Source organism: Camelina sativa, chromosome 17 (assembly GCF_000633955.1).
Source record: "Camelina sativa cultivar DH55 chromosome 17, Cs, whole genome shotgun sequence".
Lineage (NCBI taxonomy): Eukaryota > Viridiplantae > Streptophyta > Magnoliopsida > Brassicales > Brassicaceae > Camelina > Camelina sativa.
Genome location: NC_025701.1, coordinates 35,198,753 through 35,225,998, shown reverse-complemented (window position 1 = coordinate 35,225,998; position 27,246 = coordinate 35,198,753). Strand labels below are relative to the sequence as shown.

Here is a 27,246-nt window from a genome sequence, read left to right as displayed (position 1 = left end):
GCCATATACTATTGTCTATCATAAATGCTAGTGTTCAGTGAGAATTATCATAGATGCTGGTGTTCAGTGAGAATTATGGATGAGTCTAAGCATGACTCGATTTATAACCTAGATAAAAAGATTAAAAGCACAACGCTTGTTCGGCTCTCTTTATGTTTCAAGAATTATAATACATTTTCTGAATTCGAAAACAAATTTTTTGAAGAGCTCCTTTGTTGATGTATTTTACATCTAGTTATCTATCTGCATGTAATACGTAGATGTGGGCTATGATTGTTTATATTATTGGAAAATTAAGGCATACAAATCGTGGAAGAAAGTGGCAAAGGGTTCTTCACTACGCTTGTAGGAACGTTGACGATTCGTAAGCACTAGCCACGAGCCTTTAAATATAATTGTGCATATACAACTTTAATTTGATCTTTCAAAAACACTATGATCATATGGGTTTTTAAAGCATAGAATAGAGGAAAGCTCAAAGTATTTTTTTACTTAGTGTACTATAAAATCATTTCTTATGCTATCACAATTGTATAAACCTAAAACATACCAATCGAGTGAAAAAAGAATTGGATCAAAAGCTTTTGTTTAAGTGTTATTTTCTTGCCAGCGTGCACTGTTAGATCCAATATTCAAAAAAGAGTAAAGGTCTCAACGCTATAAAAACCCAACATGTGGGAGAAAATTCCGACCTACCGGATTCGAACCAGTGACCTAAGGATATTCTGCTTCAACTACAGTCCTTCGCTCTACCAACTGAGCTAAGGTCGGATTGTATTATAGTTGATGCATGTGTACTTTTCTAAATAATCTATGAATACAAAGATTTGCGTAACTTTAGAATACACAAAATGAAAAAGGCTTTAGCCCATAAGATCTGACCTATCAGATTCGAACCAATGACCTAAGGATAATCTGCGTCTACTACAGTCGTCCGCTTTACCAACTGAGCTAAGGTCGGTTTTTCTTATAAGATTATGAGCATGTCGATGATTTGACATAGTACTTCTAATCGATTTTAAAAGTACGTAGAAGAGTAGTAGAAAATAGGTGAGTTAATCACTAAATTTAACGTTGTTGTGTTGCATTTTCATATCACAATTATATTTTACATAAAAATTGGATGAAGGAAAACCATTAAAATCTCTATAACCCAACAATACACAATTTTAGAACTTACATGCACAATATATGATAACGTGAACGACAGGATTCGAACCTGTGCGGGCAAAGCCCACATGATTTCTAGTCATGCCCGATAACCACTCCGACAAGTCCACTCTAATACAAAAATAGACCTATCCATATACTATTCTCTTTCATAAATGCTGGTGTTCAGTGAGAATTGTGGATGAGTCTAAGCATGAATCACTCGATTTATAATCCAGATAAAAAGATTAAAACCACAACGCTTGTTCGGCTCTCTTTATGTTTCAAGAATCATAATACATTTTCTGAATTCGCAAACAATTTTTTTGAAGAGCTCCTTTGTTGATTCATATTACATCTACTTATCTATCTGCATGTAATACTTAGATGTGGGCTATGATTGTTTATATTATTGGAAAATTAAGGCTTTTAAATCGTGGAAGAAAGTGGCAAAGGGTTCTTCACTACGCTTGTAGGAACGTTGACGATTCGTAAGCACTAGCCACGAGCCTCTAAATATAATTGTGCATATACAACTTTAATTTGATCTTTCAAAAACACTATGATCATATGGGTTTTTAAAGCATAGAATAGAGGAAAGCTCAAAGTATTTTTTACTTAGTGTACTATAAAATCATTTCTTATGCTATCACAATTGTATAACCCTAAAACATACCAATCGAGTAAAAAAAGAATTGGATAGAAAGCTTTTGTTTAACTCTTATTTTCTTGCCAGCATGCATTGGTTAGATCTAATATTCAAAAAAAGAGTAAATATCAGAACGCTATAAAAACCCAACATGTGGGAGAAATTCCGACCTACCGGATTCGAACCAGTGACCTAAGGATATTCTGCTTCAACTACAGTCCTCCGCTCTACCAACTGAGCTAAGGTCGGATTGTATTATACTTGATGCATGTGTACTTTTCTAAATAATCTATGAACACAAAGATTTGCATAAGTTTAGAATACACGAAATGAAAAAGGCTTTAGCCCATAAGATCCGACCTACCAGATTCGAACTAGTGACCTAAAGATAATCTGCGTCTACTACAGTCCTCCGCTCTACCAACTGAGCTAAGGTCGGTTGTTATTATAAGATTATGCGCATGTAGATGATTCGACATAGTACTCCTAATAGATTTTAAAAGTACGTAGAAGAGTAGTAGAAAAAAGGTGAGTTAATCAGTAAGTTTAACGTCGTCATGTTATGTTGCATTTTCATATCACAATTATATTTTACATAAAAATTAGATGACGGAAAACCATTAAAATCTCTATAACCCAACAATACACAATTTTATAAGTTACACGCACAAGAAATGAAATCGTGAACGACAGGATTCGAGCCTGCGCGGGCAAAGCCAACATGATTTCTAGTCATGCCCGATAACCACTCCTGCACGTCCACTCTTGTACAAAAATAGACCTATCCATATACTATTCTCTTTCATAAATGCTGGTGTTCAGTGAGAATTGTGGATGAGTCTAAGCATGACTCACTCGATTTATAATCCAGATAAAAAGATTAAAACCACAACGCTTGTTCGGCTCTCTTTATGTTTCAAGAATCATAATACATTTTCTGAATTCGCAAACAATTTTTTTGAAGAGCTCCTTTGTTGATTCATATTACATCTACTTATCTATCTGCATGTAATACTTAGATGTGGGCTATGATTGTTTATATTATTGGAAAATTAAGGCTTTTAAATCGTGGAAGAAAGTGGCAAAGGGTTCTTCACTACGCTTGTAGGAACGTTGACGATTCGTAAGCACTAGCCACGAGCCTCTAAATATAATTGTGCATATACAACTTTAATTTGATCTTTCAAAAACACTATGATCATATGGGTTTTTAAAGCATAGAATAGAGGAAAGCTCAAAGTATTTTTTACTTAGTGTACTATAAAATCATTTCTTATGCTATCACAATTGTATAACCCTAAAACATACCAATCGAGTAAAAAAAGAATTGGATAGAAAGCTTTTGTTTAAGTCTTATTTTCTTGCCAGCATGCATTGGTTAGATCCAATATTCAAAAAAGAGTAAATATCAGAACGCTATAAAAACCCAACATGTGGGAGAAATTCCGACCTACCGGATTCGAACCATTGACCTAAGGATATTCTGCTTCAACTACAGTCCTCCGCTCTACCAACTGAGCTAAGGTCGGATTGTATTATACTTGATGCATGTGTACTTTTCTAAATAATCTATGAACACAAAGATTTGCATAAGTTTAGAATACACGAAATGAAAAAGGCTTTAGCCCATAAGATCCGACCTACCGGATTCGAACCAGTGACCTAAGGATAATCTGCGTCTACTACAGTCCTCCGCTCTACCAACTGAGCTAAGGTCGGTTGTTATTATAACATTATGCGCATGTAGATGATTCGACATAGTATTCCTAATCGATTTTAAAAGTACGTAGAAGAGTAGTAGAAAAAAGGTGAGTTAATCAGTAAATTTAACGTTGTCATGTTGTGTTGCATTTTCATATCACAATTATATTTTACATAAAAATTAGATGACGGAAAACCATTAAAATCTCTATAACCCAACAATACACAATTTTAGAACTTATACACACAATAAATGAAAACGTGAACGACAGGATTCGAACCTGCGCGGGCAGAACCCACATGATTTCTAGTCATGCCCGATAACCACTCTGGCACGTCCACTCTTATACAATAATAGACCTATCCATATACTATTCTCTTTCATAAATGCTGGTGTTCAGTGAGAATTGTGGATGAGTCTAAGCATGACTCACTCGATTTATAATCCAGATAAAAAGATTAAAACCACAACGTTTGTTCAGCTCTCTTTATGTTTCCAGAATCATATCGAAAACAATTTTTTTGAAGAGCTCCTTGGTTGATTCATATTACATCTGCTTATCTATCTGCATGTAATACTTAGATGTGGGCTATGATTGTTTATATTATTGGAAAATTAAGGCTTTTAAATCGTGGAAGAAAGTGGCAAAGGGTTCTTCACTACGCTTGTAGGAACGTTGACGATTCTTAAGTACTAGCCACGAGCCTTTAAATATAATTGTGCCTATACAACTTTAATTTGATCTTTCAAAAACACTATGATCATATGGGTTTTTAAAGCATAGAATAGAGGAAAGATCAAAGTATTTTTTTCTTAGTGTACTATAAAATCATTTCTCATGCTATCACAATTGTATAACCCTAAAACATACCAATCGAGTAAAACAAGAATGGGATCGAAAGCTTTTGTTTAACTCTTATTTTCTTGCCAGCATTCATTGGTTAGATCCAATATTCAAAAAACAGTAAATATCAGAACGCTATAAAAACCCAACATGTGGGAGAAAATTCCGACCTACCGGATTCGAACCAATGACCTAAGGATATTCTGCTTCAACTACAGTCCTCCGCTCTACCAACTCAGCTAAGGTCGGATTGTATTATACTTGATGCATGTGTACTTTTCTAAATAATCTATGAACACAAAGATTTGCATAAGTTCAGAATACACGAAATGAAAAAGGCTTTAGCCCATAAGATCCGACCTACCGGATTCGAACCAGTGACCTAAGGATAATCTGCGTCTACTACAGTCCTCCGCTCTACCAACGGAGCTAAGGTCGGTTGTTATTATAAGATTATGCGCATGTAGATGATTCGACATAGTATTCCTAATCGATTTTAAAAAAACGTAGAAGAGTAGTAGAAAAAAGGTGAGTTAATCAGTAAATTTAACGTTGTCATTTTGTATTGCATTTTCATATCACAATTATATTTTACATAAAAATTAGATGACGGAAAACCATTAAAATCTCTATAACCCAACAATACACATTTTTAGATCTTACACGTACAATAAATGAAAACGTGAACGGCAAGATTCGAACCTGCGCGGGCAAAGCCCACATGATTTCTAGTCATGCCCGATAACAACTCCGGCACGTCCACTCTTATACAATAATAGACCTATCCATATACTATTCTCTTTCATAAATGCTGGTGTTCAGTGAGAATTGTGGATGAGTCTAAGCATGACTCACTCGATTTATAATCCAGATAAAAAGATTAAAACCACAACGTTTATTCGGCTCTCTTTATGTTTCCAGAATCATAATACATTTTCTGAATTCGAAAACAATTTTTTTGAAGAGCTCCTTTGTTGATTCATATTACATCTACTTATCTATCTCCATGTAATACTTAGATGTGGGCTATGATTGTTTATATTATTGGAAAATTAAGGCTTTTAAATCGTGGAAGAAAGTGGCCAAGGGTTCTTCACTACGCTTGTAGGAACGTTGACGATTCGTAAGCACTAGCCACGAGCCTTTAAATATAATTGTGCATATACAACTTTAATTTGATCTTTCAAAAACACTATGATCATATGGGTTTTTAAAGCATAAAATAGAGGAAAGCTCAAAGTATTTTTTACTTAGTGTACTATAAAATCATTTCTTATGCTATCACAATTGTATAACCCTAAAACATACCAATCGAGTAAAAAAAGAATTGGATAGAAAGCTTTTGTTTAACTCTTATTTTCTTGCCAGCATGCATTGGTTAGATCTAATATTCAAAAAAAGAGTAAATATCAGAACGCTATAAAAACCCAACATGTGGGAGAAATTCCGACCTACCGGATTCGAACCAGTGACCTAAGGATATTCTGCTTCAACTACAGTCCTCCGCTCTACCAACTGAGCTAAGGTCGGATTGTATTATACTTGATGCATGTGTACTTTTCTAAATAATCTATGAACACAAAGATTTGCATAAGTTTAGAATACACAAAATGAAAAAGGCTTTAGCCCATAAGATCCGACCTACCAGATTTGAACTAGTGACCTAAGGATAATCTGCGTCTACTACAGTCCTCCGCTCTACCAACTGAGCTAAGGTCGGTTGTTATTATAAGATTATGCGCATGTAGATGATTCGACATAGTATTCCTAATAGATTTTAAAAGTACGTAGAAGAGTAGTAGAAAAAAGGTGAGTTAATCAGTAAATTTAACGTCGTCATGTTATGTTGCATTTTCATATCACAATTATATTTTACATAAAAATTAGATGACGGAAAACCATTAAAATCTCTATAACCCAACAATACACAATTTTAGAACTTACACACACAATAAATGAAAACGTGAACGACAGGATTCGAACCTGCGCGGGCAGAACCCACATGATTTCTAGTCATGCCCGATAACCACTCTGGCACGTCCACTCTTATACAATAATAGACCTATCCATATACTATTCTCTTTCATAAATGCTGGTGTTCAGTGAGAATTGTGGATGAGTCTAAGCATGACTCACTCGATTTATAATCCAGATAAAAAGATTAAAACCACAACGTTTGTTCAGCTCTCTTTATGTTTCCAGAATCATATCGAAAACAATTTTTTTGAAGAGCTCCTTGGTTGATTCATATTACATCTGCTTATCTATCTGCATGTAATACTTAGATGTGGGCTATGATTGTTTATATTATTGGAAAATTAAGGCTTTTAAATCGTGGAAGAAAGTGGCAAAGGGTTCTTCACTACGCTTGTAGGAACGTTGACGATTCGTAAGTACTAGCCACGAGCCTTTAAATATAATTGTGCCTATACAACTTTAATTTGATATTTCAAAAACACTATGATCATATGGGTTTTTAAAGCATAGAATAGAGGAAAGATCAAAGTATTTTTTCCTTAGTGTACTATAAAATCATTTCTCATGCTATCACAATTGTATAACCCTAAAACATACCAATCGAGTAAAACAAGAATGGGATCGAAAGCTTTTGTTTAACTCTTATTTTCTTGCCAGCATTCATTGGTTAGATCCAATATTCAAAAAACAGTAAATATCAGAACGCTATAAAAACCCAACATGTGGGAGAAAATTCCGACCTACCGGATTCGAACCAATGACCTAAGGATATTCTGCTTCAACTACAGTCCTCCGCTCTACCAACTCAGCTAAGGTCGGATTGTATTATACTTGATGCATGTGTACTTTTCTAAATAATCTATGAACACAAAGATTTGCATAAGTTCAGAATACACGAAATGAAAAAGGCTTTAGCCCATAAGATCCGACCTACCGGATTCGAACCAGTGACCTAAGGATAATCTGCGTCTACTACAGTCCTCCGCTCTACCAACGGAGCTAAGGTCGGTTGTTATTATAAGATTATGCGCATGTAGATGATTCGACATAGTATTCCTAATCGATTTTAAAAAAACGTAGAAGAGTAGTAGAAAAAAGGTGAGTTAATCAGTAAATTTAACGTTGTCATTTTGTATTGCATTTTCATATCACAATTATATTTTACATAAAAATTAGATGACGGAAAACCATTAAAATCTCTATAACCCAACAATACACATTTTTAGATCTTACACGTACAATAAATGAAAACGTGAACGGCAAGATTCGAACCTGCGCGGGCAAAGCCCACATGATTTCTAGTCATGCCCGATAACAACTCCGGCACGTCCACTCTTATACAATAATAGACCTATCCATATACTATTCTCTTTCATAAATGCTGGTGTTCAGTGAGAATTGTGGATGAGTCTAAGCATGACTCACTCGATTTATAATCCAGATAAAAAGATTAAAACCACAACGTTTATTCGGCTCTCTTTATGTTTCCAGAATCATAATACATTTTCTGAATTCGAAAACAATTTTTTTGAAGAGCTCCTTTGTTGATTCATATTACATCTACTTATCTATCTGCATGTAATACTTAGATGTGGGCTATGATTGTTTATATTATTGGAAAATTAAGGCTTTTAAATCGTGGAAGAAAGTGGCAAAGGGTTCTTCACTACGCTTGTAGGAACGTTGACGATTCGTAAGCACTAGCCACGAGCCTCTAAATATAATTGTGCATATACAACTTTAATTTGATCTTTCAAAAACACTATGATCATATGGGTTTTTAAAGCATAGAATAGAGGAAAGCTCAAAGTATTTTTTACTTAGTGTACTATAAAATCATTTCTTATGCTATCACAATTGTATAACCCTAAAACATACCAATCGAGTAAAAAAAGAATTGGATCGAAAGCTTTTGTTTAAGTCTTATTTTCTTGCCAGCATGCATTGGTTAGATCCAATATTCAAAAAAGAGTAAATATCAGAACGCTATAAAAACCCAACATGTGGGAGAAATTCCGACCTACCAGATTCGAACCAGTGACCTAAGGATATTCTGCTTCAACTACAGTCCTCCGCTCTACCAACTGAGCTAAGGTCGGATTGTATTATACTTGATGCATGTGTACTTTTCTAAATAATCTATGAACACAAAGATTTGCATAAGTTTAGAATACACGAAATGAAAAAGGCTTTAGCCCATAAGATCCGACCTACCAGATTCGAACTAGTGACCTAAGGATAATCTGCGTCTACTACAGTCCTCCGCTCTACCAACTGAGCTAAGGTCGGTTGTTATTATAAGATTATGCGCATGTAGATGATTCGACATAGTACTCCTAATAGATTTTAAAAGTACGTAGAAGAGTAGTAGAAAAAAGGTGAGTTAATCAGTAAATTTAACGTCGTCATGTTATGTTGCATTTTCATATCACAATTATATTTTACATAAAAATTAGATGACGGAAAATCATTAAAATCTCTATAACCCAACAATACACAATTTTAGAACTTACACGCACAAGAAATGAAAACGTGAACGACAGGATTCGAGCCTTCGCGGGCAAAGCCCACATGATTTCTAGTCATGCCCGATAACCACTCCTGCACGTCCACTCTTGTACAAAAATAGACCTATCCATATACTATTCTCTTTCATAAATTCTGGTGTTCAGTGAGAATTGTGGATGAGTCTAAGCATGACTCACTCGATTTATAATCCAGATAAAAAGATTAAAACCACAACGCTTGTTCGGCTCTATTTATGTTTCAAGAATCATAATACATTTTCTGAATTCGCAAACAATTTTTTTGAAGAGCTCCTTTGTTGATTCATATTACATCTACTTGTCTATCTGCATGTAATACTTAGATGTGGGCTATGATTGTTTATATTATTGGAAAATTAAGGCTTTTAAATCGTGGAAGAAAGTGGCAAAGGGTTCTTCACTACGCTTGTAGGAACGTTGACGATTCGTAAGCACTAGCCACGAGCCTCTAAATATAATTGTGCATATACAACTTTAATTTGATCTTTCAAAAACACTATGATCATATGGGTTTTTAAAGCATAGAATAGAGGAAAGCTCAAAGTATTTTTTACTTAGTGTACTATAAAATCATTTCTTATGCTATCACAATTGTATAACCCTAAAACATACCAATCGAGTAAAAAAAGAATTGGATAGAAAGCTTTTGTTTAACTCTTATTTTCTTGCCAGCATGCATTGGTTAGATCTAATATTCAAAAAAAGAGTAAATATCAGAACGCTATAAAAACCCAACATGTGGGAGAAATTCCGACCTACCGGATTCGAACCAGTGACCTAAGGATATTCTGCTTCAACTACAGTCCTCCGCTCTACCAACTGAGCTAAGGTCGGATTGTATTATACTTGATGCATGTGTACTTTTCTAAATAATCTATGAACACAAAGATTTGCATAAGTTTAGAATACACAAAATGAAAAAGGCTTTAGCCCATAAGATCCGACCTACCAGATTTGAACTAGTGACCTAAGGATAATCTGCGTCTACTACAGTCCTCCGCTCTACCAACTGAGCTAAGGTCGGTTGTTATTATAAGATTATGCGCATGTAGATGATTCGACATAGTATTCCTAATAGATTTTAAAAGTACGTAGAAGAGTAGTAGAAAAAAGGTGAGTTAATCAGTAAATTTAACGTCGTCATGTTATGTTGCATTTTCATATCACAATTATATTTTACATAAAAATTAGATGACGGAAAACCATTAAAATCTCTATAACCCAACAATACACAATTTTAGAACTTACACACACAATAAATGAAAACGTGAACGACAGGATTCGAACCTGCGCGGGCAGAACCCACATGATTTCTAGTCATGCCCGATAACCACTCTGGCACGTCCACTCTTATACAATAATAGACCTATCCATATACTATTCTCTTTCATAAATGCTGGTGTTCAGTGAGAATTGTGGATGAGTCTAAGCATGACTCACTCGATTTATAATCCAGATAAAAAGATTAAAACCACAACGTTTGTTCAGCTCTCTTTATGTTTCCAGAATCATATCGAAAACAATTTTTTTGAAGAGCTCCTTGGTTGATTCATATTACATCTGCTTATCTATCTGCATGTAATACTTAGATGTGGGCTATGATTGTTTATATTATTGGAAAATTAAGGCTTTTAAATCGTGGAAGAAAGTGGCAAAGGGTTCTTCACTACGCTTGTAGGAACGTTGACGATTCGTAAGTACTAGCCACGAGCCTTTAAATATAATTGTGCCTATACAACTTTAATTTGATATTTCAAAAACACTATGATCATATGGGTTTTTAAAGCATAGAATAGAGGAAAGATCAAAGTATTTTTTCCTTAGTGTACTATAAAATCATTTCTCATGCTATCACAATTGTATAACCCTAAAACATACCAATCGAGTAAAACAAGAATGGGATCGAAAGCTTTTGTTTAACTCTTATTTTCTTGCCAGCATTCATTGGTTAGATCCAATATTCAAAAAACAGTAAATATCAGAACGCTATAAAAACCCAACATGTGGGAGAAAATTCCGACCTACCGGATTCGAACCAATGACCTAAGGATATTCTGCTTCAACTACAGTCCTCCGCTCTACCAACTCAGCTAAGGTCGGATTGTATTATACTTGATGCATGTGTACTTTTCTAAATAATCTATGAACACAAAGATTTGCATAAGTTCAGAATACACGAAATGAAAAAGGCTTTAGCCCATAAGATCCGACCTACCGGATTCGAACCAGTGACCTAAGGATAATCTGCGTCTACTACAGTCCTCCGCTCTACCAACGGAGCTAAGGTCGGTTGTTATTATAAGATTATGCGCATGTAGATGATTCGACATAGTATTCCTAATCGATTTTAAAAAAACGTAGAAGAGTAGTAGAAAAAAGGTGAGTTAATCAGTAAATTTAACGTTGTCATTTTGTATTGCATTTTCATATCACAATTATATTTTACATAAAAATTAGATGACGGAAAACCATTAAAATCTCTATAACCCAACAATACACATTTTTAGATCTTACACGTACAATAAATGAAAACGTGAACGGCAAGATTCGAACCTGCGCGGGCAAAGCCCACATGATTTCTAGTCATGCCCGATAACAACTCCGGCACGTCCACTCTTATACAATAATAGACCTATCCATATACTATTCTCTTTCATAAATGCTGGTGTTCAGTGAGAATTGTGGATGAGTCTAAGCATGACTCACTCGATTTATAATCCAGATAAAAAGATTAAAACCACAACGTTTATTCGGCTCTCTTTATGTTTCCAGAATCATAATACATTTTCTGAATTCGAAAACAATTTTTTTGAAGAGCTCCTTTGTTGATTCATATTACATCTACTTATCTATCTCCATGTAATACTTAGATGTGGGCTATGATTGTTTATATTATTGGAAAATTAAGGCTTTTAAATCGTGGAAGAAAGTGGCCAAGGGTTCTTCACTACGCTTGTAGGAACGTTGACGATTCGTAAGCACTAGCCACGAGCCTTTAAATATAATTGTGCATATACAACTTTAATTTGATCTTTCAAAAACACTATGATCATATGGGTTTTTAAAGCATAAAATAGAGGAAAGCTCAAAGTATTTTTTACTTAGTGTACTATAAAATCATTTCTTATGCTATCACAATTGTATAACCCTAAAACATACCAATCGAGTAAAAAAAGAATTGGATAGAAAGCTTTTGTTTAACTCTTATTTTCTTGCCAGCATGCATTGGTTAGATCTAATATTCAAAAAAAGAGTAAATATCAGAACGCTATAAAAACCCAACATGTGGGAGAAATTCCGACCTACCGGATTCGAACCAGTGACCTAAGGATATTCTGCTTCAACTACAGTCCTCCGCTCTACCAACTGAGCTAAGGTCGGATTGTATTATATTTGATGCATGTGTACTTTTCTAAATAATCTATGAACACAAAGATTTGCATAAGTTTAGAATACACGAAATGAAAAAGGCTTTAGCCCATAAGATCCAACCTACCAGATTCGAACCAGTGAGCTAAAGATAATCTGCGTCTACTACAGTCCTCCGCTCTACCAACTGAGCTAAGGTCGGTTGTTATTATAAGATTATGCGCATGTAGATGATTCGACATAGTACTCCTAATAGATTTTAAAAGTACGTAGAAGAGTAGTAGAAAAAAGGTGAGTTAATCAGTAAGTTTAACGTCGTCATGTTATGTTGCATTTTCATATCACAATTATATTTTACATAAAAATTAGATGACGGAAAACCATTAAAATCTCTATAACCCAACAATACACAATTTTATAAGTTACACGCACAAGAAATGAAATCGTGAACGACAGGATTCGAGCCTGCGCGGGCAAAGCCCACATGATTTCTAGTCATGCCCGATAACCACTCCTGCACGTCCACTCTTGTACAAAAATAGACCTATCCATATACTATTCTCTTTCATAAATGCTGGTGTTCAGTGAGAATTGTGGATGAGTCTAAGCATGACTCACTCGATTTATAATCCAGATAAAAAGATTAAAACCACAACGCTTGTTCGGCTCTCTTTATGTTTCAAGAATCATAATACATTTTCTGAATTCGCAAACAATTTTTTTGAAGAGCTCCTTTGTTGATTCATATTACATCTACTTATCTATCTGCATGTAATACTTAGATGTGGGCTATGATTGTTTATATTATTGGAAAATTAAGGCTTTTAAATCGTGGAAGAAAGTGGCAAAGGGTTCTTCACTACGCTTGTAGGAACGTTGACGATTCGTAAGCACTAGCCACGAGCCTCTAAATATAATTGTGCATATACAACTTTAATTTGATCTTTCAAAAACACTATGATCATATGGGTTTTTAAAGCATAGAATAGAGGAAAGCTCAAAGTATTTTTTACTTAGTGTACTATAAAATCATTTCTTATGCTATCACAATTGTATAACCCTAAAACATACCAATCGAGTAAAAAAAGAATTGGATAGAAAGCTTTTGTTTAACTCTTATTTTCTTGCCAGCATGCATTGGTTAGATCTAATATTCAAAAAAAGAGTAAATATCAGAACGCTATAAAAACCCAACATGTGGGAGAAATTCCGACCTACCGGATTCGAACCAGTGACCTAAGGATATTCTGCTTCAACTACAGTCCTCCGCTCTACCAACTGAGCTAAGGTCGGATTGTATTATACTTGATGCATGTGTAATTTTCTAAATAATCTATGAACACAAAGATTTGCATAAGTTTAGAATACACGAAATGAAAAAGGCTTTAGCCCATAAGATCCGACATACCAGATTCGAACTAGTGACCTAAGGATAATCTGCGTCTACTACAGTCCTCCGCTCTACCAACTGAGCTAAGGTCGGTTGTTATTATAAGATTATGCGCATGTAGATGATTCGACATAGTACTCCTAATAGATTTTAAAAGTACGTAGAAGAGTAGTAGAAAAAAGGTGAGTTAATCAGTAAATTTAACGTCGTCATGTTATGTTGCATTTTCATATCACAATTATATTTTACATAAAAATTAGATGACGGAAAACCATTAAAATCTCTATAACCCAACAATACACAATTTTATAACTTACACGCACAATAAATTAAAACGTGAACGACAGGATTCGAACCTGCGCGGGCAAAGCCCACATGATTTCTAGTCATGCCCGATAACCACTCCGGCACGTCCACTCTTATACAAAAATAGACCTATCCATATACTATTCTCTTTCATAAATGCTGGTGTTCAGTGAGAATTGTGGATGAGTCTAAGCATGACTCACTCGATTTATAATCCAGATAAAAAGATTAAAACCACAACGCTTGTTCGGCTCTCTTTATGTTTCAAGAAGCATAATACATTTTCTCAATTCAAATTTTTTTTTTTTTGAAGAGCTCCTTTGTTGATGTATATTTCATCTACTTATCTATCTGCATGTAATACTTAGATGTGGGCTATGATTGTTTTTTATTATTGGACAATTAAGGCTTTTAAATCGTGGAAGAAAGTGGCAAAGGGTTCTTCACAACGCTTGTAGGAACGTTGACGATTCGTAAGCACTAGCCACGAGCCTTTAATTATAATTGTGCATATACAACTTTAATTTGTTTTTTATAAAAACACTATGATCATATGGGTTTTTAAAGCATAGAATAGAGGAAACCTCAAAGTATTTTTTACTTACTGTACTATAAATCATTTCTTATGCTATCACAATTGTATAACCCTAAAACATACCAATCGAGTAAAAAAAGAATTGGATCAAAAGCTTTTGTTTAAGTGTTATTTTTGTTGCCTACGTGCATTGGTTAGATCCAATATTCAAAAAAAGAGTAAAGGTCACAACGCTATAAAAACCTAACATATGGGAGAAAATTCCGACCTACCGAATTCGAACCAGTGACCTAAGGATATTCTACTTTAACTACAGTCCTCCGCTCTACCAACTGAGCTAATGTCGGATTGTATTATACTTGATGCATGTGTACTTTTCTAAATAATCTATGAATACAAAGATTTGCATAAGTTTAGAATACACAAAATGAAAAAGGCTTTAACCCATAAGATCCGACCTACCGGATTCGAACCAGTGACCTAAAGATAATCTGCGTCTACTACAGTCCTCCGCTCTACCAACTGAGCTAAGGTCGTTGTTATTATAAGATTATGCGCATGAAGATGATTCGACATAGTACTTCTAATAGATTTTAAAAGTACGTAAAAGAGTAGTAAAAAAAGGTGAGTTAATCAGTAAATTTAACGTTGTCATGTTGTGTTGCATTTTCATATCACAATTATATTTTACATAAAAATTCGATGACGGAAAACCATTAAAATCCCTACAACCCAAAAATACACAATTTTAGAACTTACACGCACAATAAATGATAACGTGAACGGCAGGATTCGAACCTGTGCGGACAAAGCCCACATGATTTCTAGTCATGCCCGATAACCACTCTGGCATGTACACTCTTATACAATAATAGACCTATCCATATACTATTCTTTTTCATAAATGCTGGTGTTCAGTGATAATTGTGGATGAGTCTACGCATCACTCACTCGATTTATAATTGATATATCATAGTTTTTGCGGTTTTTAACTATGATATAATGAGTCTTTTAGAGTCTTTTGATTTGTTTTCTAGGATGTTTTTGAGTCTTTACAGGTTTTCAAGGATTTTGGCACGAATGGAGCAAAGTGGAGCTATTTGGATCATTTTGGAGCAATAATCCGGAGGAAATCAACTTGGAGACAATCAAGAGTGATGGTGTCGTTCGACACCACCCTTGGTGTCGTTTGACACCACCCTTGGTGTCGTTTGACACCACCCTTGGTGTCGGTCGACACCCCTTTTTGCGACAGAAGAGCCAAGTTTTCGAAGTTTTACAAATCTGCCCCAAAGTTTTCCATATTTGCATCATTAGTCCCTGGACGTGTTTTAGGAATATAAATAGGATTTCTAGGTCATTGTTTACGTTTTATTTTTCCCTACAACTTTTGAGAGAAAACCCCGAGAGATTTTAGAGAGCTTTTAGAGAGAAGAATCAAGACTCCTTCAGAGAAGATTCAGAACTCCTTTACTTCTTCTTTTAATCTCTTAATGATATCTATTTTATTCATGGTTTTTGTTTCATTAATCATGTCTGAGTAGATCTCTTGTTAGGTTCAGGGTTTTTCATAGGGTATTTATGGTTTATTAGATCTGTTATTATTTAGGATTCATTATCTTCTATGATCTTCATCCTTGGTTGTTCTTAATGCTAAATCTTTGATTAGTCATCTGGATTTAGATCTTAGGATTGTTGATTGATATGATATTATAATTGATTTTTCTAATAAAACCTTTGATGAGCGAAATTACTTCATACAAAGAGATTTGATTTTGTAATTTTGTGAACAATCTAAACTTGTTTTTAAAGCTGATTTTTAACCTTGAATTTTACAAAGAGATTTGGATTTTAGGGTTTTAAATTTGGGTAATATTTGCAGTGAGAACTGTTTTATTTTACAATTGTGTTTAGAGTTTTAGATCTGATTTTAACTGATACAATCCTAATATATTAATTTAATTAATATTTTATAAATTCCTGAGAATTTCCCTAAACCTAGCGTTTTTAATTCCTGAATTTACAACACTTTTTAATTTTGTTTCTGCATTGTTTTTAAATTAATATTTTGATTTAGCATAATTAAAAGATTAATAAGTCTATTGTGTGATCTAGAGTCTCCGTGGATTCGACCCCTAAAATACTACAACTGCAAGGTTGTTAGTACCACTAGGGTATTACAATTTGAGCATATCAAATTTTGGCGCCGTTGTCGGGGACTCTTTGATCTACCATTAGATTTGAGTTTTTAATTTCGTCTAAATTTTTATTTTTATTTTCTACTTACACGTTTTTACTTTTTTTTTTCTCTTTGGTGTTTCAAGTGCATGCCTCCTAAGCCTAACACTAGGAACAATAAGACTGCTCCAGTTGTGACGCTTTCGAACCAAGAGCTAGGAAGACTTGAGCGTGAAAACCAAAAAGCAGCTAAATCAGCGAAGATGGTCAATCCGGTCATTCTGAGAGTTGATGAAGCTGGTGTGTTGAGAGATCAAGAGGGCCACTTGCACAATGAGCAGGGCCAAAAGCTTGATGCTGAGGGGAATGTGAGTGCTGAGATTTTTGTCGACGAGGAACATAACCTTGGTGTCGATCGACGCCAACAAGAGGGTATCGATCGACACCCACCTCCAGCAGACGTACGTGGAGCTGCCAACCACGTCCACAACCCCGTTCGAAGACAGGATCAAAACCGGGATCTGATCAGGACTATTGCAGACTTCAACAGAACTGATTTGATGTATGAAAACCGCTCTGCAATTGTTTCACCTCCATTTCCTAGGAAGGACTTTGAGCTGAAGCCTGCATACTTCCAGCTAATTGGACAAAGACCTTTCTCTAACCTGCCAAATGAGAAGGTTTTGGACCATATTGAGCACTTTGAAGACTTGGTGACTAGTATCAAGGCCAATGGAGTAACTGAAGACTACATCTACTGCAAGCTTTTCCCATATTCACTTGCAGGAGAAGCATCTCAATGGTTGAAACATTTGCCAGCCTGTTCTTTGACCTCTAGGCAACAAGTGAAGGCGGCTTTTCTCAACTACTTTTATGATGATGCCATGTCCGATGAGCTAAGAGTCAAGATGTCCTCCTTCAAGCAAAGACCAGATGAAGCTTTCAAGGCAGCTTGGGTAAGATTCAAGGCATATCAAAGGGATTGTACACACCATGGCTTTTCAAGAGTGCAAGGCTATGATGCAAGGCTATAATTGAGATGCCTTTGATTGATTCAGTCAAGTTTTCTCCTGGGATTAAGCGGTATGTGAAGAGGATGGTCACTAATGGTTTGAGTCCTGAGGAATGAGCTTTGCTAACCAAGGATGTCAGCTCAATTCTCTTGAATCAGCCTCCACAGAGAAGGAAAGAGAGGAAAGAGAAAGTGGTTGTATCTGAGAAAGTGAGTGCAATGATTCAGAGTAGAATTGCAGAGAAATTACCAGATCCTGGAAGCTTTGTACTTGATTGCTCTATCTCTGCAGGAAAGTTTGCTCACTCACTTTGTGATCTCGGTTCTAGTATCAATTTAATGCCACATTATGTTGCGGTGAGACTTGGGATGACAGATTTCAAGCCAACTAAGATCTCTTTTATCTTAGCTGATCGATCTAGAAGGATTCCTGAAGGTCTTAGAAGATGTTCTGATTCTGATTGGAGATTGCATGATTCCCACTGATTTTGTGGTGTTGGAATATGACAAACAGCCTAGTGATCCTCTTATCTTAGGACGCTTTTTCTTGGCTACAGTGCCATTATTGATGTTAACAAGGGACACATATCTCTATGTGGATGATTTGGTCATGAACTTTGAGATGGACAAGCTGAGAAGAGCTCCTACTATTGATGGTCAGACATTTTCTGTGGAAATTGCTTCTGATGATGATCCGCTCATAGAACTTCATGATGACATTACTGCTGGGTATGTCAAAGAGTTGGAGACTGCTGAGAAAGTGAGCAAGCAAGCTGTTAAGCTTGAAGATTGGAGTGGAGATCATCTAGTCAGTACTAGAGATCATGATGAGGTTCTGATCCATGACAAGTCGTTGGTAGATGACGTTTTTGTATTGGAAAGACGGATTGCTGAGGTTAGTTGTAGAATCGTTGAAGAAACACGAGTTGCAGGCCTAGCATCGATCGATGTAGTTGTAGCATCAATCGACACACCTCTACGAGTCGACCCAGACTTGTCCAAAACCGAAGATTCTCGAGTTGATTCCTTAGCTGCAAGTCTTAGACCAGTTGTAAACCTGGAATCTAACCATTCCACAGTCAAGAACCCACAGGTAAAGCCCAGGTATGCATCTTCTTCACCCAAACCTTCTCCATTCATCAATAGGACTTTCAAAGATACAAAAACAGTTTTGCAGTTAACCAAGCCACGAGATTATCGTAGAGCGCTTGTTTCTTGTGTTGATGATTTTGCAGGACATAAAAGAAGCAAACCCATCCCTAAATCCCACCATGGTCCTGTTCCTCATGTCCTTGGTAGACCTCACTCTTGTACTGCTTATACACCACCTTGGATGAAGAGGACATTCTCTCGGAAGCATGCATTGCCATATTCTGCTCCACCCGATGCCTGAGCTTCAACACAGTCAAGCTAATGATTGAAAACAAGCGCTTAGTGGGAGGCAACCCACTTCTAGGTTTTTCTTTTCCTTTTGAGTCATTTTTCTTTTTGCATTGAGTCAATTTGTGTTTGAAATTTGTTTGAAATTATGAACTATCTATCTATCATGTTGCTTTTAACTTGTGTTTGAGTGCTTCTTAACAGAATAATCATCCAAGGATTGATCCAACAACACATCAACACAACTAACTGCAACTAACAAGGAGTTTCGACTAACAAAACACCATTCGTGATGAGTGTCGATCGACACTGAAATGGTGTCGGTCGACACCAACTGGTATCCCGAGAACAGTTCATCTTTTCATTACAATTTTCAATAAGTTTTTGTTTCTTTTTGCTTTCCTCTTACTTGAAAACACTGGGGACAGTGTCGTTTAAGTCTGGGGGAGGTTAGTACTAACTACTAACAGAGTTTTTGTTTTTAGTGTGTCAAAACCGATTATTTTTTGTTGAGTCAAATTTTTCAAAATTGTGTTGGGGACTATAATTTTTCTTTTTAGGTGTATTGCCTTGGTTGATTAATGTTGCAGATTGAATCCACTAATCCGACTAATGAAAAATTCAATGGCTGACCAGTAAACCAGAGACATCCAAATTTCCAACAGAATCCATAAAAGCCTGAGGTAACTTATGCACTTTTCTTTTTACCTCATCAAGGAGATTGATGTTCATAGAGCTTGACTCCTTGTTCATGCCTGACGAGTTAGATTTTCAAATGAAAATGGTACTCCTCTCCCTTATTTAAGTTGAAAAGATTACTCCTGAGAGTTTTGTTAGAAAAAAAACAAGAGAATAAAAGATGAGATGATTTTGATCAGTTTAGAGGAGGAGGTAAATTACCTATGACCTCATTATTCTACTCTTGAGTCAAATGATCACACAAAGCTTGGAAGCGAGGGGTAGATAAATTACCGATGACCCCATTATTCGCCTACACCTTTGAATCAGAAAAAAAAACAAAAAAAAACAGCAAAGCAAAGCTCAAAGGAGGATAAGAATAGAATAAGTCTGGGAGAGAGAAAGAGTACCACATGTTGTAAAAGTTATATCTTGCTTGTTATGGTATATTACGGGAATGAGTCTAGAAGGTTCTTGATATTGATCAAATTGATGAGACCCACCGATGAAGGTTTAATGGAGAAAGTAGTGGAATTTGGTTTGAATTTGGGATGCTACGAATGTCAACGGAGAAGTACATGGTGGTTAGATTTGGATATATTTGCTAAGCATATGGATTATGGTTTGAATGATCATGGCATTACCTTAGAGAGAAAATGAGTTTCTATGTTTTCAAACCTCTTTCACAGGTCTAAATTTATGTTTTGCTTGAGGGCAAGCAAATGCTAAGTTTGGGGGAGTTGATATATCATGGTTTTTGCGGTTTTTTACCATGATATAAGGAGTCTTTTAGAGTCTTTTGATTTGTTTTCTAGGATGTTTTTGAGTCTTTACAGGTTTTCTAATATTTTGGCACGAATGGAGCAAAGTGGAGCTATTTGGATCATTTTGGAGCAATAATCTGGAGGAAATCAACTTGGAGACAATCAAGAGTGATGGTGTCGGTCAACACCCCTTTTAGCGACAGAAGAGCCATGGAAGTTTTACAAATCTGCCCCAAAGTTTTCCATATTTGCTTCATTAGTCCATGAACGTGTTTTAGGAATATAAATAGAATTTCTAGGTCATTGTTTAGACCTAAGCTTTATTTTTCCCTGCAACTTTTGAGAGAAAACCCTGAGAGATGTTTAGAGAGCTTTTGGAGAAAAGGATCAAGACTCCTTCAGAGAAGATTCAGAACTCCTTTACTGCTTCTTTTAATCTCTTAATGATATCTATTTTATTCATGGTTTTTGTTTCATTGATCATGTCTGAGTAGATCTCTTGTTAGGTTCAGGGTTTTTCATAGGGTCTTTATGGTTTATTAGATCTGTTATTAGTTAGGATTCATTATCTTTTGTGATCTTCATCTTTGGCTGTTCTTAATGCTAGATCTTTGATTAGTCATCTGGATTTGGATCTTAGGATTATTGATTGATATGAGAATATAATTGATTTTCCTGATAAAACCTTTGATGAGCAAAATTACTTCTTACAAAGAGATTTGATTTTGTAATTTTGTGAACAATCTAAACTTATTTTTAAAGCTGATTTTTAACCTTGAATTTGACAAAGAGATTTCGATTTTCGGGTTTTAAATTTAGATAATATTTGCAGTGAGAACTGAATTATTTTACAATTGTGTTTAGAGTTTTAGATCTGATTTTAATTGATTGAATCCTAATTTATTAATTGATTTAATATTCCATAAATTTCTGAGAATTTCCCTAGACCTAGCATTTTTAATTCCTGAATTTACAACACTTTTTAATTTTGTTTCTGCATTGTTTTTAAATTAATATTTTGATTTAGCATAGTTAAAAAATTAATAAGTCTATTGTGTGATCTAGAGTCTCTGTGGATTCGACCCCTAAAATACTACAACTGTAAGGCTGTTAGTATCATTAGGGTATTACAATTTGAGCATATCAATAAGCCAGACAAAAAGATTAGAACCACAACGATTGTTCGGCTCTCTTTATGTTTCAAGAATCATAATACATTTTCTGAATTTGAAAACAATTTTTTTGAAGAGCTCCTTTGTTGATGTATTTTACATCTACTTATCTATCTGCATATAATACGTAGATGTGGGCTATGATTGTTTATATTATTGGAAAATTAAGGCATATAAATCGTGGAAGAAAGTGGCAAAGGGTTCTTCACTACGCTTGTAGGAACGTTGACGATTCCTAAGCACTAGCCACGAGCCTTTAAATATAATTGTGCATATACAACTTTAATTTGATCTTTCAAAAACACTATGATCATATGGGTTTTTAAAGCATAGAATAGAGGAAATCTCAAAGTATTTTTTTACTTAGTGTACTATAAAATCATAATTGTACAAACCTAAAACATACCAATCGAATAAAAAAAGAATTCTATCAAAAAATTTCGTTTAAGTCTTATTTCTTGCAAGCGTGTATTGAATAGATCCAATATTTTTAAAAAATAAAGTAAAGGTCAAAACGCTATAAAACCCCAACATGTGGGAGAAAATGATTTTTGAAAAACTTTAAAGATAATTCTGCAAAAATCACATCTCAAGACTTTTGATAAACCTCACGGCAACTAAATATTCCAGTACATGCTCGTTAAAGGAATCTTTACGTCCGACCTTGATGGGCTAAACTCAAAAGTCAATACACCAAATTCAAAAGCCATACCTCGAAGAATTCAAGAGTTGTAAAGAACAACTTCGCCGTCAAAACAAGAGTTCTGATCTCATCTCTTCCACCATCTCCGCCTCCGTCAAGCACTATATCAAGTTCTAACTGATAATGCCAAGCTCCTCTCGTATCGGGCTACACTCTAAAGTCGAGTACACGTGTCGCATCCTTAGAAAAGTCGAGCTTGATGCTCGCAACTACAAGAATGAATACTTGGAAGATAAGCCGAGAACTCTTCTTGCACCAAGTCAGCTCATTTGCAGCTTACTTATTTCACAGGTCGTTCAAAGCTTATCTCGCAGTTCTCATGTAGCTTGCTTACTTTGCAGCTCATTAGTGGTTTAATTACCTAGCAGCTCATCCATGCTCGCTTATCTCACAGCTCTCGTGCAATTTTCTTATCTCGCAGCTGGTATGCAGCTTGCTTACTTTGCAGTTTATATACAGCTCATTCGCAGCTTGCATCTCGCATTGCAAAGTTAGCTTCTCAGGGAACCTTGAGAAAGAAAAGATTTCACCCTTCATCGAACATGCGGGACTTATTGCTGGAGGGTGATTTAGAACTATCCAGTTAACTGGAGATAGACCAAGATACACCAGATTCGGTCAACTAGCTTATTGGCTTGGAAACTATTAAGCCCGATCAACTCATCCTCGATAATCGGACGGTAAACCATCTTATAAGGGTATATGGAAAATATTGGATCAAATCTACCCAAATATTCTCAATAACGGGGAAAATGGAATATTTCCCCTGGGGAACAAGGAAAATAAACATATTTTAGAAGCAGCCTCTCTATGTAACGAGGAAGACACTTCACTGAAGAGGGCAGACTCCCACAAAAGACCTCAAACACCATCTTTGGTTCTGATTCCTTCTCACTTGTACGTAAGCAGTCTCGACAAGGTGCAGCTGTAACACTAATAAAACCCTAGTTCGCCACCCATCTCACTTGGTGAAGCTCGAGTTAGGATCCTTTTCTAAAACCAGCCAAAAAAATCATCTCGGACATTGAGGTAAGTTCTTTCCTAGTTATTGACCTAGCTTGTTTTGGATCCGAAGACAACGGTCTAGTAAGGACGCATCAAAGCATAGAAGCACTATCCATTTTCTTCAATTAAATAACCTCCTCGAAGAAGCCGGAGCAAATCTTAATCTCAACCTCAGCTCCCAAAGTATCAACCTGACTATGTCGCAAACAGAAGCAAGACTAAGTTGGCAAATCAGACTCCCTCTACGGTTACAAACCCCTAAGAGTAATGGATGAAGTAAGCTTTGTATAGAAAAACATAGCAATTCAGAGGATTCCAAGATCGTTTTTCAACTCCGGGAACTATGTAATGGAATCCTTGGTTGGAGAACCCATAGACTTTGAGCAAGTCACTAACTGACTTCTTGACGGAAGATGTTGCTACGCTAGGAGGGCCCCTGAAAGGATTTTATTTGGGTGGAGTGGACGCTTTTCTAATAAATTTGAATCCTGAACCCAATCATCGAGAGAACATTCGTGTCGATTTTGAAGATCTCGGCTGACGCAGAATCAAGGTGACTCTCTAAATCCAAAAACAATTATGGACATCGCCACACCCGTGATGCGCCTACTAGTAGCTGGGTAACGGCACATCAAGGGTTATCACTACCCGACAACAAAGAAGTCTCATCGGAGATGATTAATTGATCAGTTCGAGGAAGTAACACATGTCAAGAACCGGATTTTTGTTGTTTACACCGAGCTAATGGATTCTTTCACTTCCCGAGCTCCGAGTTCCATTTCCTCTCAACGAACTTGGGGGGACCTATTGTAGGACGGTGATTTAGCACCACCCGGTTAACCCAAAGTAAACCAACACATATCGGATTCGATTGGATAGACAAGAAGCTTTGCCCGTAAGGCCAGTTAAGTTAAGGAAGGACGTTGAAGTTTGTCTCCTCAGGTGATCAACCAAATTGTTCATCGACTTGAGGAGTAAGGGAAGAATAAAGCTAAATAGATAGAAGATATTCGCTACTTGAAGAGAGATGGAATGTTTCCTTAACGGAGTAAGAAAACCCTATATATATATATATATCAGAAGTTAGATTTCTCGCGTATAAATAGGAGACGAGAAGGCTCTGATGTAACATCCCGAGCCCAATTTTGGGTGGGTGTCGATCAACACAAGGCTACTGTCGATCAAATTTTGGGTGGGTGTCGATCAAATTGTGGTTATACGGGTTATTTTGTAATCGTCTGGTGTAGCTTGGTTTGAGTTTTGCAACCCTAAGTCTCGTTTTTATAGGCGTGAGCAGCCTCTTTCCTTGCGCTAGTGGTGTTTGTCGCTTTTGAGAGAGAGAGAGATTGTGAGTTTGATCATGAGAGCAATGGGAGCTTTGAGGAAAGTTAAGAGAAACATAAGGATCTTTTGGGGGTTGTTAAAGAGTAGAGAAGGAGGTTTCATGGTTGTTGGTGTCAGGGAGATTGTTGTGGTGTTGTTCCTTATCTTGGTCCTAAATCTCTTTCTAAATCAAGGTGAGTGTATGACCATGCCTTATCTGAGCAATTTGGGTTTGTGTGATTTGTTTTGGTGATTGTTTGATTGATTTCCTTATGTTTTGTGTGCTTTTGTGGTGTTTGTGTGGATTTGTGTGGCTGTTCTTGGATGTATTGTCGTGGAAGATGATACGGTGGATATTTAGGATTGATTGATGGAGGAGATCGTCAATGGAGATGTTGCAAAGTTCAGGTGTCGATAGAAACCATCTGATGTCGAGAAAGGAGTCGCGTTGCAGAAGTGGTGCAGTCTGGTGGTGTTGTCGACCGACACCAGTTGTTGATATGTTGGAGATGATTAAGTTGTTTATGCTTTTGTTGTGCATGTTGTTGGCTGATTGTTGTTTTATTGTTGGTTGGATTGTGTTGTTTGGTAAGTTGGTTAGTTAAGTATTATGGGTGCTTGAATTGATATATTACTTTTTTGAAAACGGATCGGATTGTTTCATCTGAGAAGATAACTCTTTTTGGTACTCAAGAACCCTAAACTCAGCAGCTACAAAGAAAACCCTAGTTTCTTCCTTACGAAAGCTAGTAATTCTTGTAAAGAAACTGTTGGATCAAAATTTTCAATCAATAAAGATCTCATTCAATTTATTGAGCTGGTGTTAACCGTTCGGTTTACAGTCCGCGCAGATTACCCTCGCACAACATTAACTTATGATTGACATGATTGTAGATGTATCATATCATTAAGTTCTGACGCTAACATATTGGATTTGATTGGTAACCAAAACAAAGCTTTATAAGTGGTACTGTTTTCAATTTTTACCAATCACAAAAATTTTACCAAAAACTTTATTAAAAGTTCTACTCCCAGTTTTTTTGTACATATATATATATATATAGATATTTACAGTTTTTTTGTACAGTTTTTATTTCCAGCTTTCTTAAAGCTTTGCACTATTCCGTAACAGCTTACAGCTTTTCTGTACAGTTTTGACTATGTTACCAATCAGACCCATTATTATTTTTTATTGAATTGCAAAAAAATAATCGAGTTGTATGAACATTACTTAATGTAAATATCTATATATATATATGTATATTCTAATCCAAAGAGGATATTTATTTTAAATAATATAAACCATGTCTTTGCTTTACCCTCGAAGTAAGAGAATTATTTACCATATCATGAATGTCTCTATCTTATATTTCTTCTGGGTTTAAATATGCTTCACACGTATTATGAAAATGTATAAATAGTCTATTATATCCATACTTGATAATTAAAGTTCATAAATCTTTAATATTTTATTTATTTAACAAAGGACAACTAAGATAATTTCAACTAAAAAATACATTGAAAACAAAAAATGACAAGTAAATTAAAACAAAAATTATGCCTGACAGGTAAAAAAAAAGGGAAGGAGTAGTATTTACTACGATTACATGGCCGAAGGGTTAAGCCGAATTTTCAAGCTAATAATATGTTCATTAGTGGATGTATTTTTCTAAAATAACATTTTTCTTTCACTTAAGTCATTTACATTATCATTCAAAAAAATTAGTAAACTATTTTTAAATTTTAAATTTTAAACACTTAATGCCGCCAATTCTTTTGGCACCTTTTACAATGCATTCGTCACTCGCAAACATCTATTCTCTCTTCACCTTTTATAAGCTAATATGTAATATGATGATTGAGATAGTATTTTTTTTTTTTTTTTAATATGTAAAACTTAATCTATATAATAATAACAATATGAATAAATGCGAACAACATTTACGATTTTTCGTTGTATCTTTTTGCAAAAACATTTATATATATATATATATATATATATATTAAAAATCATACAGTTGTATCTATTTATTGTAGAGATGTGTCTTTTACCAGCTTTTATTCATATTTTTTCATCACAATTTTTTGTTATAATAAGTGTGTTTATTTAAATAGGCATTTATTTTGAGCTCTATATATTTGTCTCTTCATCAATAACTAACAAATCATTGTTCGTTAAAACAAATTTTCCGTTTTATGTTGAATCTAAATAATTTGAATATTAATATCAATATTCAAAATTATTCTATAATCTAACTAAAATTTTAAACTGTTGGTTACAGGAATATAGAAAATTAATAAAACTTAATATATAATTTACACTTGCGTATATTTATTGTAACTTTCGCTAAAAACTATTTTAAAATTAAAAATTATTTTCTTTCTTTTTTAGAAGTTGTTTATTTTAATTATAATTTTTTGCTGATACATTTTTACTATTATTAAATATATTTCATAATTATAATAATTTATTAGAAAATTAGATTTACTCATTACAACCATTAGTTCAATATTCTCAGTTAGAATTACTTTTTCTTAATAGTTTTTTACTTGTACCTCTTTAC

The 27,246-nt window shown here is 35.1% G+C and overlaps 16 non-coding genes across 16 annotated transcripts; all 16 read right to left on the bottom strand.

Annotated features, from left to right (window-relative positions):
- Nucleotides 687–771, bottom strand: TRNAY-GUA. The gene is given in 2 exon segments: nt 687–722; nt 735–771. It is a non-coding gene; the product is annotated as a tRNA-Tyr (tRNA).
- Nucleotides 1,199–1,280, bottom strand: TRNAS-AGA. The gene has a single exon. It is a non-coding gene; the product is annotated as a tRNA-Ser (tRNA).
- On the bottom strand, nt 1,963–2,047 carry TRNAY-GUA. Its single transcript is given in 2 exon segments — nt 1,963–1,998; nt 2,011–2,047. It is a non-coding gene; the product is annotated as a tRNA-Tyr (tRNA).
- On the bottom strand, nt 3,433–3,517 carry TRNAY-GUA. Its single transcript is given in 2 exon segments — nt 3,433–3,468; nt 3,481–3,517. It is a non-coding gene; the product is annotated as a tRNA-Tyr (tRNA).
- Nucleotides 3,760–3,841, bottom strand: TRNAS-AGA. Its single transcript has one exon. It is a non-coding gene; the product is annotated as a tRNA-Ser (tRNA).
- TRNAS-AGA lies at nt 5,026–5,107 on the bottom strand. Its single transcript has one exon. It is a non-coding gene; the product is annotated as a tRNA-Ser (tRNA).
- On the bottom strand, nt 5,790–5,874 carry TRNAY-GUA. Its single transcript is given in 2 exon segments — nt 5,790–5,825; nt 5,838–5,874. It is a non-coding gene; the product is annotated as a tRNA-Tyr (tRNA).
- On the bottom strand, nt 6,307–6,388 carry TRNAS-AGA. Its single transcript has one exon. It is a non-coding gene; the product is annotated as a tRNA-Ser (tRNA).
- On the bottom strand, nt 7,573–7,654 carry TRNAS-AGA. The gene has a single exon. It is a non-coding gene; the product is annotated as a tRNA-Ser (tRNA).
- On the bottom strand, nt 9,617–9,701 carry TRNAY-GUA. Its single transcript is given in 2 exon segments — nt 9,617–9,652; nt 9,665–9,701. It is a non-coding gene; the product is annotated as a tRNA-Tyr (tRNA).
- On the bottom strand, nt 10,134–10,215 carry TRNAS-AGA. Its single transcript has one exon. It is a non-coding gene; the product is annotated as a tRNA-Ser (tRNA).
- Nucleotides 11,400–11,481, bottom strand: TRNAS-AGA. Its single transcript has one exon. It is a non-coding gene; the product is annotated as a tRNA-Ser (tRNA).
- TRNAY-GUA lies at nt 12,164–12,248 on the bottom strand. Its single transcript is given in 2 exon segments — nt 12,164–12,199; nt 12,212–12,248. It is a non-coding gene; the product is annotated as a tRNA-Tyr (tRNA).
- Nucleotides 12,681–12,762, bottom strand: TRNAS-AGA. Its single transcript has one exon. It is a non-coding gene; the product is annotated as a tRNA-Ser (tRNA).
- On the bottom strand, nt 13,445–13,529 carry TRNAY-GUA. Its single transcript is given in 2 exon segments — nt 13,445–13,480; nt 13,493–13,529. It is a non-coding gene; the product is annotated as a tRNA-Tyr (tRNA).
- TRNAS-AGA lies at nt 13,962–14,043 on the bottom strand. The gene has a single exon. It is a non-coding gene; the product is annotated as a tRNA-Ser (tRNA).